This window comes from Cibotium barometz, chromosome 15 (genome assembly GCF_041138505.1).
Source record: "Cibotium barometz isolate CiBa-2024 chromosome 15, ASM4113850v1, whole genome shotgun sequence".
Classification (NCBI taxonomy): domain Eukaryota; kingdom Viridiplantae; phylum Streptophyta; class Polypodiopsida; order Cyatheales; family Cibotiaceae; genus Cibotium; species Cibotium barometz.
The window spans coordinates 28,938,423-28,949,428 of NC_141060.1; the positions used below are offsets into that span (position 1 = coordinate 28,938,423).

General features: G+C 41.8%; 2 non-coding genes across 2 annotated transcripts; both read right to left on the reverse strand.

Moving 5' to 3' along the window:
* Positions 1-10,209: 10,209 nt before the first annotated feature.
* Positions 10,210-10,283, reverse strand: TRNAV-CAC (transfer RNA valine (anticodon CAC)). The gene has a single exon. It is a non-coding gene; the product is annotated as a tRNA-Val (tRNA).
* Positions 10,284-10,298: 15 nt separating this feature from the next.
* TRNAP-UGG (transfer RNA proline (anticodon UGG)) lies at positions 10,299-10,370 on the reverse strand. The gene has a single exon. It is a non-coding gene; the product is annotated as a tRNA-Pro (tRNA).
* Between the last annotated feature and the right edge of the window lie 636 nt (positions 10,371-11,006).

Consider the following 11,006-nt stretch of genomic DNA (forward strand, 5'->3'; position numbering starts at 1 on the left):
ATAGCTAGAAGCAAGGTCATAATAGATAGTTGGGAGTTATTCTAAGATGCTAGTAGTAGAAGCATGTGCCAGCATAAGGTCTAGGAAGCAATGGGGTGGTGGGTGGCGAAGGCAGTGAGCTAGAGAGGAAGGTGGGTTAGCAGGCCAATCTCTCAAAGGAGAGAGGTGGTGTTGGCAAGAGGGGAGGCGGTGTAGTGTAAGGAGAGAGATGAGTGGAAAGAGACAAGTGCATGGAAGAAGGGGACACAACTTTGGTAGGAGGGTGTAGAAGGAGAGGAAGCAGCGTAGGAGGCCCGATGAGAAGACAACGAAGGAGGCGCAATGCAAAGGAGACAATGATGAGAAGGAAAACAAAACAAAAAAGCACATGTTATTTTTAGGAAAAAAATATTTAAAAATGGAGGATGACACCATCCTAGAGTGAGACACAAAGGAAAAAGTTGAGGAAAGCAAGAGAGAGGTAAACTTATGCTCACATTTTGTAGCAATTGAGATGTTCAACATCCAAATTGTTGGAATTAGGGTTGCAGGAAAGTACACAAAGCTTGGAGAAGAAGAAGCAAGAATGCACACAACACAAAGTGTATTAGATTGTGTCAATGTACAAAAGATAAGTTAGCCCTAGAATGATGGGCGTATATACAAGTCGGGGAAAAAAACCTCCTAAAGCGGGAAAAAATGCCCTGGCGGTCCTAAGTGTGTTCACACACATCACTGCCTATATATATGGCAACAAATCCCCCCTGGGAGTGATGGTGTGAACGAGAGCTGGCACTCATGTATAGGGGAGTGTCATGCCCGAAGTAGATCAATCCACAAAGGGGAGCAAGCCCAAAGCTTTGCGGAAAGCTTCGAACTTGTCTCACGAGGAAGCGCCTTTGTGAAAAGATCGGCGAGGTTGTCCTGTGTTGGCACATAGGCCAAGCTGATCTCTCCTGCTCTGCTGAGAGTCTCTCCCTGACATAGTGATAATGCACCTCAATGTGCTTTGTGCGAGCATGAAAAACTGGGTCTCTCGCAACTGTCAATACGCTCTGACTGTCAATGAAGATAGAGGTGGCAGACTCCTGTCCAACACCCAAGTCAGCCATAAGCCGTCTGAGCCACACACACTCAACCGTAGTTGTGAAAGCTGCCCTGTACTCAGTTTCACAACTCGAAGTGGCCACAGTAGGTTGCTTCTTGCTCAACCAAGATATGCATGAGCTACCGAGCATGAAACAAAAACCACTTGTGGACACTCTTGTGTTATAGCAACCAGCCCAATCTGAGTCCGAAAAAGCATGCAAATCTGGCGGCGGAAACGATCCCCCCTTGGGATAAAACAACCCAAGATGTATGGTGCCACTCAAGTAGCGAAAGATGCGTTTAATTGCCTTCCAATGCTGAGACCCTGGGCTATGCATAAACCTGCTCACCTGTGAGACTGCAAACTGAATGTCTGACCTCGTAATGCATACATAGATGATGCAACCAACAGCTATCTGATAGAGTGTGACATCAAAGTGATCTCCAGCATCATGAAGACTCAACTTCAAACTTGTCTCCATTGGAGTAGCAATAGGCTTGCAGTCTTCAAGGCCAAATCTCCGCAACAATGTCTCAATATACTTTGTTTGACACAAAGCAATACCTCCATCACATTGCTTAAACTGTATCCCCAAATAATGATGCAAAAGAGGCATTCAAATCAGCCTTAAAATCAGCAATATGACTCTCATTTGGTCCTGTGAGTAGCATGTCATCGACATAGAGAGCAATGATTAGATGTACATCATCCACACGTTTAGCATACAAAGTGCTTTCTGTTGGACTATTCTGAAAACCTTGTGCAGTCAAATATGCATGTATCTTTTCATACCAAGCTCGTGGAGCTTTTTTTAAACCATATAAAGCTTTTTTCAACCTGCACACTTTGTTTTCCTGCCCTCTTTGAACAAAACCACGAGGCTGCGATACATACACCTCCTCATGCAAGTCTCCATTCAAGAACGCAGTCTTTATGTCCAACTGATGTACATTCCAACCATTATGAGCTGCCAATGCACAAATGCTACGAATGGTAGTCATACGACAAGTGGGAGCAAAGGTCTCATCAAAATCAATGCCCTTTTCTTGAGCATAACCCTTTGCAACAAGTTTAGCTTTATAGCGATCAACACTGCCATCTGGCTTTCGTTTCAACTTAAAAACCCACTTACATCCAATGGCCTTTTTACCAATAGGCAAATCACACAAAGACTATGTACCATTCTTCATTATAGCATCATATTCACTTTGCATTGCAGCCAACCAATTTTCTGATTTTTGTGCCTCATCAAATGAAAGAGGTTCTTCCTCTTCACACATACTAGACACAGCCAAAGCATAACAATCTGATGCATAAGAGGCATGCTGAAAACCTGAACGAGTACGACTAGACATAGGTGCATCAATTTTACTATCACGCAAGGTTTGCACCAGCCATTTAGGCATACCTCTAGCCTGCTCATTTTCAGCCCTATCCTCATAAATTACATCCTGTAAATCTGCATCAGAAATAGGCTGATCTATGCTATCGTTTGAAATCTGCATAGGCTGAATATTTGCCTCATTAGGACTTACATTTGAATTCCCACCTGTAAACAGAGGCAACAACGTATCAAATACATCCCGTGAGCTCACACCTGCCTCTTTGGTACATGATAACAAAGGCTGCATAGCATCTTCCACAAAAACAACATCTCGACTAATCAAGATACGCTTTGACTGCGGATGATACAATCTGTAACCCTTGCTCTCAGCATTGTAACCAACAAAAATGCATTTGACAGCCTTATCATCCAATTTTCTGCGTTGTTGCACAGGCACTAAAGCATAAGCCAAGCAACCAAAGACACGCAAGTGACCAATAGAAGGCTTTCTGCCATGCCAATATTTGTATGGAGTAATAGACTGCAAGGCCTTAGTGGGACACCTGTTGAGTACATATGCAGCACACATGACAGCCTCAAGCTAAAACGCATGTGGCAAAGCTTGGCTCTTGACCATACATCGTGCCATCTCCATAAGTGACCCATTTTTTCTCTCAGCAACACCATTTTGCTGAGGGGTATATGGCACTGTACATTGGTGTTTTATCCCACGACTAGCCAGAAATGCATCAAACTCTTTAGACAAGTACTCCCCTCCTCGATCAGAACGGAGGGTGCCCATAGTACAATTGGATACATTTTCAACCATACGTAAAAACTGTTTGAAGCACAAAAACACTTCGGACTTTGCCTTCAGTGGATATACCCATGCATGCCTTGATTAATCATCAATGAAAGTCACGAAGTATAAGTGTTTACCAAATGACAGAGTTTGCATAGGCTCACATACATCACTATGTACAAGTTGCAATTTGCGAGTGGCCCGCACAGAACCATCCTTTGGAAACGCAGAACGTTGCATTTTGCCCAAAATACAGCCTTCACAAACATTTTTCAATGGTGCCTCAAGAGGGGGCAATGAAGCAACCATATCAAATTTCTGCAAACGCAGCAAACTAGCAAAGTTTAGATGACCAAAACGAGCATGCCATAGTTTTGCATCTGAAACTACCTTTTCATCAGAAATTGCATTTGCTGAATCTTCCACACACTTGTCATAAGAATTGAGCCTATACAGCCCACGAAACAAGGTGCCAGATACAATAATTGTATCACCAGAAGTCAAATCATGAACAGTACATCTGTCATCCACAAATTTGACTACAATTCCAAGTCTAGCAAGCGCGCGCAGAGACAGACAATAGATTCTTCTTTATCCCTGGCACATACAAAGCATCTGAAAGTGTGAAAGTGCTGCCATTTGTAGCAGTAAGCATAATTTTACCAATGCCCTTCACTGGGTAAGAAGCATTATTGGCACATGTGATTATTCCCATTAGGGACAGCCTCAAGACAAGTGAACATATCACGATGCGAGGTAATGTGCTTTGTAGCACCACTGTCAAAATACCATACATGAGAGTCAACAGAAACTGCCAAACATGCATCATGTACAGATGGGTCATACTGGCAATACACGCTAAATGCCCATTCTGTATCCTGCACAACATTTGCAGAATCTGCATTTGTAGAAGCATCCGCTATTGTGGCTGCATTTGACTCTTTCTTCTTTGCCTCTTTAGCCTTTAGCTTAGGGCAATTCTTAATGACATGATCATTTGCCTTACAATAGTTGCACCTGATCTTTTTCTTGCCTTTATCAAGAGCCTTCTCAGACTTATTGTTGCTACCTGTGGAAGGAGAAGAAGTTGCAGACCTATTAATAGGAGAAGAAACAGTGGAAGGAGCTGCCTTACCACTTCTTCTCTGCTGGGCAGCAATAAATGCCTGATCAACTGCACGCTGCCTAGCCCTGTTTTGCCTGGACTGCGCTTCTTACAAGAGCTTGTTGACTAAATTATCATACTTGACAACATCAGGTCTGTCCTCAGTAACAAGTCTCCACGTGGAAGCAAAAGTCTGATATGACTCAAGTAAAGCATCAAGAACAGTCTACACAAGAGAATGATCAGGAATAATCTCACCTACAAAAATCAACTGTTCCTTGAGATCTTTAATCTTAGCAAGAAAAACATTCATGTCATCATCTTCCTGCATAATCTTCGATTCTAGCTCTTGACGCAGGTAAGAGATTTTGGCCTCGTTACGACCTGCATACAAACCAGCTAGAATATCCCAAGCATGTTTTGCTGTTTTAGCTGAACGAATATGTGGGGTGATGTTACATTTGACAGAAAGTGCAATCAAGGCATGATCTTGCGCATCTTTACCATCCCAACGAGCTTGTTCAGTAGTGGGTAAAACAGCAGCAACAGTAGAGCTGCTAGAACCTGCAACATCCTCAACAGATCCTACATCCACAGAACCTGGACGTACATCCATACCCTGCACAATGTTCCACACTCCTTTTGCAACCAAAACATGCTGCATCATGTATGCCCAAAGTGGGTAGTTGCTGTCTCCATCCAGTTTGTCATCAACAGACAACATGCGAAATACATCATTGCTGTTATCAGCCCATGGCCACTGACTGAAACTGATGCAAAAGCTACCTGTAATGAAGCAAAGACTGAACAGAAAACAACTCGTGCTATGTAGCACGGTCCACAATAGAATACGTATGCCTGTTTTGCAGAAAATTGCACTGTCGAAATTTCTGCACAAAATGACGAAAACACCTGTGCAGAACTTGAAATGCAAAAACGGAGCCCGAAACGACCTCAGATGCAATTTCTGAGAAAGCCCTATGGGCTTATTTACAGAGTATAGGGACCTGCAAGCGCTCGTGAAAGCTCACCTCAATCGGAGAACGTGAGCCGGAGGGTGCCGACGGCGTAGCCCTGGGAGACGATGCCTGGTCTGATACCAATTGTTGGAATTAGGGTTGCAGGAAAGCACACAAAGCTTGGAGAAGAAGAAGCAAGAATGCACACAACACAAAGTGTATTAGATTGTGTCAATGTACAAAAGATAAGTTAGCCCTAGAATGATGGGCGTATATACAAGTCGGGGAAAAAAACCTCCTAAAGCGGGAAAAAATGCCTTGGCGGTCCTAAGTGTGTTCACACACATCACTGCCTATATATATGGCAACACAAATCGCCAAAATTTGGACGTCGAGCATCAAATTACCTTAATTTGGATGCAAAACATCCATATGCATGTTTGAAGTGCTAATTGAGGCCAAAAGTGTACCCACTTGATATAGCCTCTAAAGGCAAGAGTTTTTAGGAAAACGGCCTGCAAATGACTACCAACCACACTAATGGCTACATGTCAAAAACCATATAGGCCATACCGTGCATGGATCTTCGGGCCGGCGGGGGTACATGTAGGGGTGTGCCTGTGGGAAAGGACAAGAGTGCCTTTCAGGTGTTGGGGCATCACCCGTTACCTACGAAGGGTGCTCGTGGGTACTAAATACATGCAATTTAGTGAAAAATAGACTCCCGGGCATTTGAGAGAGGTAATAAATAGACTCCCAGGCATCACCCGTTACCTACGAAGGGTGCCCGTGGGTAATAAATACATGCAATTTAGTGAAAAATAGACTCCCAGGCATTTGAGAGAGGTGTGTGCACTTTACGGGCACGGGCCATGGGGGTGAGGCCCACGAAATGTGCCCAGGGTCGTTCGATGGGCAACAGAAATTGTTTTGGTGAAAATTTCTAGAGTGCTCCCGAGACCCCAAGGGCATGCTCCGTCTGCTAGAATAGCTGCTAAATTTTGTCGGAAGTTACAGATTTTAAAACTTTGGAGCTTAACTAAAGCTACTCTAGTCACCCGTTTTGAACCCTGAAAAATTCCCTACCTAGGATAAATCCATGCCGAACATTCCAAATTTGAATTCATAAATATAAAATTCCAAGCAAAACTAGCTCATTTTAAAAACACCCGAAAAATATTAACTTTTGGTGAGGAAAGCAAGAGAGGGGTAAACTTATTCTGACACTTTGTAGCAATTACATCCAAATTGCCACAGTTTTGATGTTCAACATCCAAATTGCCTCAATTTTAATGCAAAATATCCATATGCATGTTTGAAGTACTGATGTAGGCCAAAAGTGTACCCGCTTGATATAGCCTCTAAAGGCATGTGGTTTTAGGAAAGTGGCCTGTAACTGACTACCAACCACACTAATGGCTACATATCAAAAACCATATGAGCCATACCGTGAACGGCCCTTCGGACTGGGGAGTACGTGTGGGGGTGTGCTCGTGTGGGAAAGGACAAGAGTGCCTTTCGGGCGTTAGGACATCGCTCGTTACCTTACGAAGGGCGACCGTGGGTAATAAACACACACAATTTAGTGAAAAATAGACTCTCGTGCCTTTGAGAGAGGTGTGCACACAGGTCGGGTGCTTAATGGGTGGGGACCATGGTGGGGCCCACAACACGTGCCTAGGGTCATCCGACAGGCGTCGAATTTTTTTTTGGTGAAAACGTTCGGGGTTACCCTGGGACCCCAAGGGTGTTCTCCGTCCCCTCTGATTGGCCGCCTAGATAGCTTCTAAATTTGGTCGAAAATTATAGATGTTAAAACTTTGGAGCTTAATTAAAGCTACTCTGGTTACCCGTTTTAACCCCGAAAAAAATCCCTACCCATGGTAAATTCATGGCAAACATTCCAAATTTGAATTCAAAATTACAAAATTCTAAGCAAAACTAGCTCATTTTAAAAACACTCCAAAAATAGTAAGTTTTGGTGAGGAAAGCAAGAGAGAGGTAAACTTATGCTGGCGTTTTGCATAACAATTTGAATATTCAACATCCAAATCACCACAACTTGGAGTCGAACATTCGAATTGTCTCAATTGGGATGCAAAACATTCATATGCATGTTCAAAGTGCTAATTTAGAACAAAAGTATACCCGCTTGATAATATAGCCTTTAAAGGCACGCACTTTTAGGAAAGTAGCTTGTAAATGGCTATCAACAACACTAATAGCTGCATGTCAAAAACCATGTAGGCCATACCATGAACGGCCCTTTGGGCTGAGGAGTACGTGTAGGGGTGCGTCCCCTTGGGCCCCTCCTAGGGGGACGTGACGTCGCTTGCACCCCCTACTAATGTGTCGTATCGAGCAGTATCATTATTGTTCCAATTGTACGTTGTGATGGACCCAAAATTTTCAACCCATGTGCTATAGATAACTCACCACACATCTCACTAGATTATAACAATTTGGATGTGAGACATCCAAAGCACACCAAGATAAATATTAAAAAAAAACATCAAAATTGTAAGAACATGCCTAGGATGTTGTTCAACCTTCAAGCTATAAATAAAAACATAAACATATATATTGAAATATCCAAATTGAAATAAAATGGATGTTGGACATTCAAATTAAAATAAAATGGATGTTGGACATCCAAATTGAGACATAATGGATGTTGGACATCCATTTTTATTCAATTTTGAAAAGTTGTCTACTTTCTCAAGTAACAATTTGTCAAAAAATCTCAACTTTTTGACTTTATTTGTAATTTTGTATCGTGTCAAATTTGTATAGAGTGCCCAAAATTTTGTCATTTTTTGGGCATGATTTACTCGTACAATGTTTGCAAAAAAAGCCTTGAAAATATCTTTTTTGAAAGGAATCTTTAAAAGGTGCCCAATGTTTCATTTCTTGAGGTAATATTACCTATTTTACTCGCAAATGTGTTTTATACAACCCTTCAGATAATTTGTATTGGAGAAAATGCATCAACCACCATACCTGGGTGATCGAGGTGTTTCTGCTACTTAATAATTAGTGTCTAGAGAATTCTTTTGGCCTTATCTTAAACAACATGTAGCAAAATTTGTGGTTAAATACTCAATTTGTTAAAAAATTAAAAGCTATAAAGGTAAGACCTAAGGACTTCTCACACCTTTACCAATCCCTAATAATAATTGGGAATAGATATAAATGGACTTCATTTTACGGGCTTGCCTACTACATCCGGTAATAACCTAATTTAGACTACAGTGGACTATCTAAGCAAGTAGGTCTATTTCCTACCTTGTAAAGAAAACATTAAATTTTTAGTAAACCACGATCGTATTTATCAAGGAATTTTTTTTTCATATTACGGTTTGCCAAAAGTCCTTATTTTTTACAAAGACTCTAGATTTTGTCACTCTTTTCTCCAACTTAGGCACTAAGTTGGACTTCTCCAACACTTTCCTAAAACTTCAATGGAAGATTTTTAGACCTATGTGGAGCTTATAAAATATTTCCAGCATGAAGATTTGGCAAGAAACAACTGTAAAAAGTGATTTTTATGAGCTTTTTAAGCTTCTAAGCTCACAAGCTTGTATTTTTCAAGCCTTAAAGCCATGGTTCCTCACAAAATAAAATTCTTATGTGAGGGGAGGATATTTTGCACAGGCACCATCAATTCTACAAAACACATCTCAAACTGACACCAGAATCTCCATCGAGGCAATTATGGAATCGATTTCTCTGGCACATGAATTAGCAACATAAAGCAATTGCAACAAATTCAACCTAAACCAAGCTTGAAAATAGCACATTAAAATACTTAGCTATGCACGATACTATGAAAGGGTGCAATTTTCCCTCCTCATGTGTGTGGCCTATATCCCGACACATGATTATTTTTATACTTTTCATTCCAATAATAGGCCATAGTCTCCAACATACAAAAAATTGTACTTGATGCTAGGCTAAAGTGTTTTCACGCTTTACAAAATATGAAAGTTTAAATGTTTCCCAAGGTCTATGCTTTCAAGTCTAAGCTTGCAAAATCGGCAACAATTGAACACGTCCCACACACAATCCAAAGGATCCGTGGGTAAAACGAGCATGAAGGTTTCGAGGAAGAAAAAGAACCGCTGCCGAAGTGCTGTCACACAGAAAAAAGATTTGGAGATCTTTGGGAGAGGGAACAAAGAGAGAGAGAGAGAGAGAGAGAGAGAGAGAGAGAGAGAGAGAGAGGAGACAGTTTTTGGTGGTATGTTAGGTGAGAATTTTTTGGATGAGAGGGTAGAAGGCTGACCTCAAGGTCTATGCTTTCAAGTCTAAGCTTGCAAAATCGGCAACAATTAAACACGTCCCACACACAATCCAAAGGATCCGTGGGTAAAACGAGCATGAAGGTTTCGAGGAAGAAAAAGAACCGCTCTGCCGAAGTGCTGTCACACAGAAAAAAGATTTGGAGATCTTTGGGAGAGGGAACAAAGAGAGAGAGAGAGAGAGAGAGAGAGAGAGAGGAGACAGTTTTTGGTGGTATGTTAGGTGAGAATTTTTTGGATGAGAGGGTAGAAGGCTGACCTCAAGGTCTATGCTTTCAAGTCTAAGCTTGCAAAATCGGCAACAATTGAACATGTCCCACACACAATCCAAAGGATCCGTGGGTAAAACGAGCATGAAGGTTTCGAGGAAGAAAAAGAACCGCTGCCGAAGTGCTGTCACACAGAAAAAAGATTTGGAGATCTTTGGGAGAGGGAACAAAGAGAGAGAGAGAGAGAGAGAGAGTTTTTGGTGGTATGTTAGGTGAGAATTTTTTGGATGAGAGGGTAGAAGGCTGACCTCCTTTCCATAAAATTTATGGAAAAGTCTTGAAAGGAAGACGACTTTTTCCCTAGAAAAAGGGAATAAAATTTATGGAAAAGCCTTGAAAGGAAGACTTTTCCCCTGAAAAGTAAAGGGGAAAAAGAGAAATGTCCGGACCCGTACTCGAACCGGAGACCTCTAGTGTGTGAGACTAGCGTGATAACCAACTACACCATCCGGACAGTACGGTTGACGGGGGGGCGTTGCGAGAATCGAACTCGCGGCCTCTCGCACCCAAAGCGAGAATCATACCACTAGACCAAACGCCCAACCGTGGCAACCGAACGTGACTCGTGCACTGTAATCTCTGTGTCTCGTTCGGGTAGCAGGAAGGGGACTTAACATGGCACACGCCGCTCGCCAACAAAAGAGCATATGTTTTTCAGGAGGTTGATTGAATGAGAGGCTTCAGAGGGCGTATATAAAAGACGTACTTTTCCACCTCGTAGTATATATATATTTTACTTACATGAGTGGCCCACATCTATCCGACCCCAACGCTAAGGTTCCCATTTTGCATAACTGCGCTCTTTCTCTATTCTCCTTTTAAGGCATGGGCCCTTTGTGGGAATTATAAGTAGCATATTCTTTGTGGGTCCCATCCTCACTTTTTTAAGCGATTTTTAAAGAAAAGGAATCCATCGTGATATGAAGAAGCATGGTCAAGGGCCATGCAATCAAAGAAAAATTGCGAATATTTTTTTGTAATGATAATTGGAAAGACCTAGAAAGGAACAAACCTTAGTAACATTCTATCACACGGGAGTGAGATTGTTCAGATATTTATTTTTGTAAAAGAAAGCCGGTGGAGCAAGCAAGGATTTTTCTGAATTTTTATCATCCAATTTTTGTAAAAGAAAAGCTTGTGGGGCAAGCAACGGCTATGTAACCTATTTTTGAAGTAA